Below are 10,971 nucleotides of genomic sequence, written 5' to 3' on the forward strand. Positions count from 1 at the left end.
AATCAAACTTGCTTGATTTGTGGGTAACTATTCTTGGATATATGGGTAACCCCCGAAATCTTGTTTGAAAGGTCCCGTATTCTGAGATACTAGGTCTTTATACTCAGTGATATCTGGGGTATTATCCCGGGACTTCTGCTGTATGGAAGTACTGACCTAGTCCCCGGATAATACTTTTCACAAAATGCTTGAAATATAGCATCGCCCTCAGCAATCTGATTAAACAATAAAATTGATAGTCATTGCTGTTGTAAAAAAGATCCTCTAAAGGGGACCCACCAAAAGTCGAAGCCGTCATCTCTCTGCGTATACGGAAGTATTGACCTGAGCTCTCACGGCCCTCGCACATAACCCCTTTACAGATATCATCTGTGGTATACTCACCTGTAAGACTGAATATTTGGGATCTGGATACAGGAGTATATTCAAGTGGAGTGATACACAATTAAGTTTAAGTCTCTAAAACATTAATATCGTATCTCGAATCAATTGAAATCTGTGTGAAAATTTAAGTGGACAAACATACTGACAATCTAGGTAAATTGTTTAGAACTAAGTATGTTTAAAGCTTAACGGTGTTAGTGATATGTCTCAAATCTGATATGATCCTCTTGCACGAGCTCACAAAAATATTGTCTGTAAATAGTTTATTTCTGCATTTTATTTTTTTTTTTTTCAGAAAAATCCAAAAATATTTTTGGTGTGTTTTAGCATAAATTTTTGAAAAAGTCAAAAAGATTTTCGACAACTGATGTTGAATAGCTGATTTTCAAAATTCCGAGTGCTAAACATGATGAGCAATATTTGAGGGGGAGTGTTTGTGTGAAATTAACTGTTTTCATAATCTAACCTTTCAAGTGGTTCATCAAAATCTGTGTTTGTTTTGAAGGAGAGTCTGAATTGGTGCAGGGTTATATGTCTGAAATATATATGTGAAAGAAATTTACTTTGAGGTAGAGCTTATGCAGGATAAGATGAGAAGCTGTTAGACGGAAAGCCAGACAACGATCCTGAAGATGTTACTAAAGAATAAAGGAATACCAGTAAATCGATAGGGGGAGTCTGAAGATATAGAGAGAGAAGAGAGAGAAGCCCAAAGACTGATCAAGACTGAAGATGTGAAGACACAGCATTGTTGTGACTCGATAGTCGACTCCATCAACATCTGAGGGGGAGTCTGTTGGTGCACTGCATCTGCTGATTCCGTCTTGTATCGAGTTATAGTCTTAAGATGTTAGATCTAGGCACGAAATACGAGAAATTGTAAGATTGTATAGAATTAGGTTTGTTGGATCGCTCATTAGGTCCATTAGGGTTTGAACCGCTCGAACGGACATACAAGTGGACCGCTCGAACGACAGTTTATATGGATCGCTCGAATGGAAAAAGTTGAACCGCTCGAATGTCACATATCTGGACCGCTTATTGGGCATGTCCAATAAGCGATCCCAGAACCCTATAAATAGCCTAAGAGCGATCTCATTTGTAACGTTTGCTGAATCTCGTACCGAAGTGCTGCCGGATCGAGAACTGGTTGTAATTGTTGTCAAATTAATACAGAAAGAGTTTAAAGTGAATCGCAAGCTATTCCTACGTTGATTACTTGTTTTCCGCACCTGTAATTGACGAAAACGCATCTGATCGACTCATTTAGGTCGCGATACGATCCTACACTATCAGATTTCGTGGGTTCATTTTACAAAATTGTTGATTTACCATAAATTGGCGGCCCAATAAATTTCAAGTTGTTGTTAGCTACCAAATAATACTTGTTGGTCAAAGTCATCGGTCCAATGAGGTGCTAATATGCTATAGTGTGTAAACTCTTAACAAGCGGCCCATTTATTAATAAATAAACAGTTTTGGCCCAAGTTCAAAGCATATCAGTTTAAAAGAGGTGGTCCAGTTCATTTGAACCTTGTCAGGTCATTGGAAAAGGTCATTTGAATATTGATCCGGGTCATAACACTTCATACGGTTTGACAAAATTAAATCTCGGTTCGCATCAAGTTCAGTCCGCACAGTCTGTCAACCTTCAGTCTCACACAGAATATTTACCAGTTCGAGTATTATTTTGAGTTAGTTGTTTGATAAGTGTTTGAACTGATAAGTGTTTGTTTGTTGTGTGTGATTCAGGTAATTTGAGAAATTCAAGATTTGCATCATGGCTGAAGAATTCTACAACACGTTCTTTAATGCGTTCACATCCGAATCGTCCGAGAATGCAAATGTTACACCAAAAACCATCACGAAGGCGATCAACGAGAACATCAAGCATGATAACTTTTACGGAACTCATTCAAAGCCACCAACTCTGGAAAGCATTGAAGATTATACCTGGTGGAAAGAACGTTTCATCAACTAGGCGAAAGCGTATGCACATGAAAGTTGGTTTTGTCTGGAGTTTGGGTATGAAAAGCCGAAAGATGATAAAGGCGAAGTTTTACCATTCAAGAGATTTACCAGAGAAGATAAATCTGAGTTTGCTGCCGAACAAAGAATGACTGCATTGATCCAGTTAGCAATTAGGAATGATATATTTGCATTGCTCACTCATGATGGATCGTCAAAGTCAGTTTGGGAAGCTTTACGAGTTAAAGCTGAGGGGGGAAACAGATTAGAAAAAATAAAATTGCGTTACTTAAAAAAGAATTTGATCTGTTTGACAATATAAAAGGAGAGACAGTGAGACAAATGATAGAGAGATTCTGTCACCTCAAAATCGAACTTGAACGTTTTAAAATTGACAAAACAAGAGAGGAACTTATTGATAAAGTCATTGAAGTGTTACCACGAGCAGATCAGTGGCAAACGTTTGTTTTTATCTTAAAAAATGATGCTTCATATGATGAAATTTCTCTTGATTCTCTGTTTGAAAAGATTGAAAGTCATGATCTGGAGTTACAAAAGCAAAGCAAGATGACTGGTTCTTCACATCAACAGAATGTGGGCTTGTACTACAAAGGCAGTGTACCTTCTGATAAAGGCGTTGGGTCACCAAAAACAGCAGTTAGTGGTGAGTAGATGATAGAACCACAAACAACGTCGACAAGTCATCATTCTGGATATCATTCATCTGCAAAGTCAAGTTCTGATGAAACTGAAGAGATTCTGTGCAACATTGCTTTTAAACAGAAGAATTCTCCTGCAATGAGCATCAATGCAGCGAAGCAGCAAATGAGTTTTCTTGCATCGGTTCTGGAGTCATATGAAGGTCTTGTAGCTGGCAAAATTGGAAATTCCGAATTGACCAAAGAAGACTACGACCTGATTGATCCGGAAGAGATGGAGCTCATTGACATCCGTTGGTGTTTAGCTAGTTGTATTCGCAGAGCTCAGAGGTATATGGAGATTACCGGGAAACAATCGCTTGGAGGTGCTTCAACAAAACTTGGATTCGACAAATCCAAAGTGACCTGCTTCAGATGCAAGCAAAAGGGTCATTTCAAAAGAGAATGTAGAAACTCTGAAGTAGCTGAAGGAAATGAACGTCCTTTCAACGATGACTATTATCGAAAGGCGATCTACCATCGAAGCAGAGAAGAGCCAAAGTTGATTGAAGATAAACCAAAAGAAAAATCAAGAGCTTGTGCTGTAATTTACGAGGATGAAGGTTTTGATTGGAGCTCTATTTGTCCAGAAGAAGATCGTTTGGAGAATGTTCGAAAAACAGCTCATGGCAGGGCTATTACAGAGAAAAGAAAGTTTGTTTTCGTTGCTGAGATTCAAGATGAAAACAAAGACAAAGACACTGCTGAAATCCATGAAGAAAAAGTTGAGATCAAGGAGAAAACTCGAGAAGAGATCTTGAGTGAGAAGACTTATAGAGAAAGAAATGTGGTCTACAACAGAATGGATGAAATGCAGGAAGAGTATGAAAGTGCTGTTAGCAACAGAAGATGGGATAAAAAGAGATAATGTTACTACAACAGAGAAGGTGAACCGGTTGTTCCAAAGAAAGACATAATTTTTGATGATGTTCTTCTTGTTGTCCCGTTGAGAGCCGAATACTACAAAAGGGTGATGAAAGATGATGCATATGTTAAACAGTATGAAAAAGATATCAGACATGCTATGCTGTCATGTTTGAGAAAAAGGGATGAGGAAAGAATGAAGAAAAATGTTGAAGAGTTGGTGGATAATTTGAAGAAGGTTTCTGTAGAACAGAAGGTTGCTGAAGAGGTTGAAACAGAAGCTGTTAAAGTTGAAGTTGTGAAAGAAGCTGTTACTGAAGAACAGCATATTGAAAAAGAGGTGAAGAAAAAAGAAAAAGAAAAGAAGAATGAGAATTTGGATATTGGTGATGCTGGTGATGAAGTCAGGGTTGAAGAAAAGCTGAATGATGCTGATCAAAAGCAAACTGAGACAACTGCAACAAACACCGAAGTGCCAATCACTGAGGTACATTCTGATTCTGAAGTCTTAAAACCAATTGAACAGTGCAAGAAATGCATGGAACCGTGCAGAGCTTGTACTGAAAAAGATGAGCAATTCAGAACAAGAGAACTTGAATTCACAAAAATCGAAAATATTTTCAAAGAAAAATGCAAAGAGATGTTAGAAAAAGAAAAGGTTTTTAACGAAAATGATGAAAAACTTTCAGGAAAATGTACAAAGTTAGAAAAAGAAAATGAAGTTTTGAAAGAAGATGTTTTGAAAATGAAAGATGAATGCGAACAAAAAGAAATTGCTTGTCAAGAAATGAAAAAGGAATATGACTCAATGAAATTATCATATCATGTTACAAAAGAGTCATATGATAAAATAAAAGACGAAATGAAATATGCTCAATCTAGAATGAATTATCTTTCTGAAACAACCAAAGAGCTTAAACGAATGTATGCTATAAAACAAGATGTTGTTAATTCCTATATTGAAGATGTTGCTAAGCTAAAGCGACAGATTGCTGATTTAGAACAGGATAACAACAAGTTAAAAAGTTACCACGTGTCGTCATATGTGCTTGAACGAATTTTCAATATAAAACCGGGAGATGGTGAGTCTGAGCAAAACAAGAAAGGCATTGGCTCAGAGTTTCATCAAGTTCCACCACCGGAAAAGTTTGCATTTTTTGATGAGGAAAAGGTCGAAAAAGCTTTCAACATGGTAGACCAATTGCCAGACAACATTGACATAACCTATTCCAAATCTGATGATTCTCATGATTCAGAGGTGGTAGGTAAAGTCGTTGAAAGTGTGTTGAAAGAAGAGTCGAGTGATACAGGTAAATCTGAATCACAGGATGAAGATGAAGGAAATATTCATGATGCATATCTGAAAAACATAAAATCCGAGAAAAATTTGAATGATGATTCAAAGGGATTGGTTTATACCATGATTGGATCAGACAAATTATTCTTAGATGTTGTATTCCCGATTCAGAATGTGATTTCAGAAAAGGTTGACAAAGTTTTCAAAATGGTTGAGATTGAGAAGTCTGAGATTTCAAAATTTGTTGGTAAGAGTCATAAAGGTTCGTATAACAAACCTGGTTTCAAAAAGAAAAACATGAAGGCTGGGTTGGGTTATAAGAAGAAACAAAATGGAAAGAAAAATGAAGTGCCAAATTATCAGGCTAAAATGAGTTTTGTTCAAGGAAACAGTTTAGCTGAAGAAAAAGAACTAAAAATGAGACAGTCTAATGTTGAGTTTGAGGCACAAAAGAGAAAGCAACAACCACAGGTTAAAGATGTGTCCATGAGAACGTGTTTCAAATGTGATCAAAAAGGACATCTTGCACGAAAGTGTCCAAATCTAAAACCTGTGGATGTTGACAACAAGAAGATTGATTCTGAGAAACAAAAATCTAAGAATGTGAGACAAAGGTCAACCAGATTTGATTCAAAACAAACTTGGAAGTACAACACAAACAAGTTTGCTTCGAATCAAAATTGGAAATCAAACTCAAACAGGTTCGATTCAAGACAGACCTGGAATTCTCACACACCCAGATTCAGAACAACACAAAGTTGGAAAACATCAGTTGATATGACAAAACCCCAAGAGTTTTGGAAACCAAAAGTTGTTGTTCAAAACCAAAGTGTTCAAAAAGATTCACATTTTTACAAACGTGGTACACCGAAAGGTCAAACATGGAGTGTTAAGAAACATGATGATTCGGTAAAAGATGAGAAAGCTGAAGTTAAAATTGAGAAAGTTTTTATGAAAAATGACATTGAATTTCCAGCATTGAATGAAAATTATTGTGTTGAAATGCCTAAGGTCCAACAGACCTGGGCTAAATTGTTCAAGTAATTCAATTAGTTGAATGTGCAGGTGCTCAAGAATACTGAAGATTGTGAGATTGAAAGTTGGAGCAGCCTGGCACATGAAGAGGAAGCAGAGGCTGCTGGATCCTGTGTTGGTTGAAACAGGGAGTTTGTTTGTTTTTCTGTACATAAATAAACAATATTTTCAAAACCCTAAAAATTTGAAAAATTAAAAACCAAAAATATGTTTGTTTTTAATTTTTGTCAAAAATAGAAAATTTCAAAAATATGTGTTGATTGAATACGCTGAAACCCTCACGGCTGAACAAACATGATTACATTCATCATATTGAAAAACGGTTTTCAAACTGTAAAAATCAATGTGTTGTAAATCATGGGGGTACTTTATGTTAGTTTTTATGTAATTCGGTACACGAGAAGCAGAACATGGATGGCGAGACAAAGCTATCAGTATCGGGTTATCAAGTTTCCTTTAATGGTTTTGCATTTTAGGGGGAGAAAAATTGTCAGAAAATACAAAAACATTAGAAAATTTGAAAAAGCCAAAAACATGATAAAATTCAAAAATTTGAGTTTTGTGTAAAACGAGGAAATGATAGTACATCAGTAGACAGTTATGGTATGCTAAAGAATTGTAAAGAATTAATAAGCGTTAAACAGTCTCACTGATGATATGTCGATATGTTTTTATACACTTCGTAAACTTTTTCGGGATATAAACCTAAATTCAAACACTTGCTTATTTCGTGGGCAACACTACTTGGATATATAGGTAACCCCTGAAATCTCGTTTGAAACGTCCCTTATTCTGAGATACTAGGTCTTTATACTCAGTGATATCTGGGGTATTATTCTAGGACTTCTGCTGTATGGAAGTACTGACCTAGTCCCCAAATAATACTTTCTGCAAATGCTTGAAATATAGCATCGCCCTCAGCAAGCTGATGAAACAATAAAATTGATAGTCGCTGCTGTTGTAATCAAAAGATCCTCTAAAGGGGACACACCGAAAAGTCGAAGCCGTCATCTCTCTGCGTATACGGAAGTATCGACCTGAGCTCTCACGGCCCTTGCATCTAACCCCTTACAGATATCATATGTGGTATACTCACCTGTAAGACTGAATATTGGGATCTGGATACGGGAGTATATTCAAGAGGTGGGACACATGATTGAGTTAAGTTTCTTAAAACACCTAATTCGTATCCTGAATCAGTTGAAATTTTGTATGAAAATTTAAGTGGATCAGTATATCGACAATCTAAGTGAATTGTTTAATTCTTAATGTGTAACTAAGCTCAACGGTACTTGTGACTTACCAAAAACTGATATGATCCTCTGACGCATACTCAAACAAAAATATTGTCTGTAAATATGTTTGTATATATTTCTTTACTGCTTTATATTTTCAGAAAATACAAAGAGATTTTGATTTCTGCTTTATTTTCGATAAACCGATGTCTGAAATGCTGAGTTTCAAAATCTAAGTAAGCTGATTGTGTTTCTGAAAATAAAACAAGTTCATTAATTTGATACTTGAATTAAAATCAAAAATTTCAAAAATAGTTTGTGATATCTCCAAGGTCATTAGTTTGGACTTGGACGATTAACTGTGAGGGAGTTGGATTCTTTAACACTGCCAAATCTGTAAAGATTGTTGATAGGGGGAGTGATTTAGAGAGTTAAATAGTGCCAGATTACGATTTCTGGAAAATTGAATGTTCAAAACGTTGTTACTTATAAATGTTTGAGAATTGCAGATGTTATACCAGACTACGATCCCGAAAGCCGCGTCTAAGGGGGAGTCTGAAGACAAGCTCAACGCAAACGGAAGCGTGCAAAGAACCAGGTATCGTTCCTGGAAGAGCTTGTAACCGGAAAACCAGGTGTCGATCCAAAAGCACGGAAGCTTGACGAAAGGGGGAGCCTGAAGAGTTTACCGAAAGGGGGAGCTGAAGCTGAATACAGATCCACGTGGATTCTGTTCAAACAAAAGAGAGTCTACGTTGATGAAGACGTGTTAAAGCTTCAAGAAGACTCAAGAGAGAGAGAAAGAAAATTCGCTACAAGCTTGACTACGGATTGACTGCGGCAATATCCAAGGGGGAGTCTGTTAGTGCATTATCTGTCTATCGCCTCTGTCAATCTAGTCCGTAGCAGAAACCGAAGAAAAAGAGATTTATATTGTTATATTAGTGATACTTAGTCAAAAAGGCAAGGTGGCATAATTGTAATTAATGAGAAATCTCATTAAAAGCCAAGGCCTATAAATAGGAGACTTTATGTTAGATTAGAGACTTTTGCTACATTTGTCATTTGGAGCTTTCTAGATTTAGAGAGAGAAACTAGAGAGAGAAAGTGACATCGTGATTCAGGTTCTTGTACGTTTTCAGATCTGATCAATAGAATCACAGTTTATATTACATCACGTGTATTAGGTCGCGTTCGTGTACGGATTCCGCACGTTATACGTACGTTTCGCAATCGTTTTGGAGTCAAAACCGGTCCTACAAAAATGATGGTTATAATCAAATTAGTGCAGTTTTCATGTAAGTCACATAAATCATGAGATTTCACGTATTTTACAATACTTTATACACTAAGTATAACATGCAAAGCTAGTAAACTTTATGACAAAGTTTTATACTATTTTAACACTTTAAATATTAATATTTTTAGTGTTTAGAATCTGATTAAAAACTATTTTTATCAAATCATATTCAAATCATCATTTCATGATCATACATCCACATGCATGCTTAAGTACAAGCATCTAATGCATTCAATTCACATCATCATCAACATACATGAACTAATTTATATCCAACATGCATTTAACTCATGTTCAAACATTCAAGAACATTCTAATCTTCATATGACCATCATCCAATCATTTATCATAAATGCAAGAATCTTGGTCCTACATGTTTATGAACTAACATCAAATTTTCACATGCATGCATGTCACACCCCAACCGATGGTGGAAACACGGGGCGTGGCACTAAGCGAAACAGATTGTCCAGAAGTTTCCATAACAACTATATTTACCAATTATTTAAAACATCATGTCCCATACCATGACATAAAAAGTAATACAATCATTACAGACAAAATCCAGTCAAATCGTTCTGTTCCGACAACTCAGATTTCAAATACAGACAATTCGTTTATTTGTTTGTAGACCTTTCCTAGCCTCGATTTCACAGCAAGCAAAGCATTCAAACATCTTATGCACCTGCCACATACGTTAAAGTAAAAGTCAATACACATAGTGTAAAGGTGAGCATACAAGTTTAATAGATATAATAGAGCTCGAAATCGATTACGCATAACCAGCACGTACACAGTGTGAAATGAAGCACGTTAGTTATCGACATGAACCTATCGATACCAATGACTGCGGGTTGACTACCCAAGGCAGTTCGTAATACACACTCACCACTGTGAGCCATGTAGCAGATTGTCCTTAACAACCCCTGAGTAAACAGGTGCTGAGTCCAAACTATAGTACTATCGTTGCTAAGGCAGGTAGACAACATTCCATGTGTGAACATAACAAACAAGCATTCATTAAGTCACGTATAACATGCGGTAACGGTTAGCGTTAAAATATTGCATAGTGTGTTTGATGTAATTTAGTATAAGTAACGTATGTAACACCCAAAAGTGCGTAAAGCAAAAAGGGGTCGAGTATACTCACAGCGATGATGGATTGAAGGGAGCGCTAGAGTGAGATTAGCCTGATCAGAACGATAGCATAACGATAAGTGATACGTGAAATGGAGTGATGTGTCAGTGGATCGAACGGTAATCCGATCGGGTGGCAATCCGGTCGGGTGACAATCCGCTCGGATGGTCATCCGATCGGGTGACCTTTCAAGTGGATTGTTACTTCGTTTGGGAAGGATGTGTTTGTGTATGATGGCTTGTGCTTTGAAGTTTTCGTTGTAGCATTTTGAAAATAAAGAAGTATCTCTACCTTTCAGGTCGGTCGGTCGAACGGTTGTTCGATCGGATGACAATCTGATTGGTTGGACACTTTAGTGAGAACAAGTTCACAGCAGTTTGTCACTCGATCGGATTGTAGTCCGATCGGGTGGCAATCCATTTGAATTGAACATGTTGAAAATTGTTTAAGTATTAAAGTTTTAAAACATCACATGGTCGGATGGTCGGTCGATCGGGTGGCAACCTCGTCTGCCTTCCCATCGAACCTTCACAATGGGGATGCGCGAGCGTCTGAGCTGCTTGGTTTGGCGATCCATGATCTCGACAGGCTTCTCCACAAAGTGTAGTGTTTCGTTTACTTGGAGATCTTCGAGAGGTACGAACAGATCACGCTCAGCCAGGCACTTTCTGAGGTTCGACACATGGAAAGTCGAGTGCACATTGCTAAGTTCCTCCGGTAGTTCGAGTCTGTAGGCCACTTTTCCGATCCTTTCCAGAATCTTAAAGGGTCCAACATATCGGGGCGCGAGCTTTCCTTTCTTGCCAAATCTGACCACACCCTTCCAAGGTGATACCTTTAGGAGTACATGGTCGCCAACGTCAAATTCAAGCGGCTTGCGTCGTCTATCGGCGTAACTTTTCTGACGACTCCGAGCTTTCAGCAAATTGTATCTTAATTGGAGGATTTTTTTAGTCGTTTCTTGCAGTAGCTCAGGACCGGTTAATTGCGAGTGCTTGATCTCATGCCACACAATAGGCGACCGACATCTTCTTCCGTATAATGCCTCAAAC

Source organism: Helianthus annuus, chromosome 5 (assembly GCF_002127325.2).
Source record: "Helianthus annuus cultivar XRQ/B chromosome 5, HanXRQr2.0-SUNRISE, whole genome shotgun sequence".
NCBI classification, from domain to species: domain Eukaryota; kingdom Viridiplantae; phylum Streptophyta; class Magnoliopsida; order Asterales; family Asteraceae; genus Helianthus; species Helianthus annuus.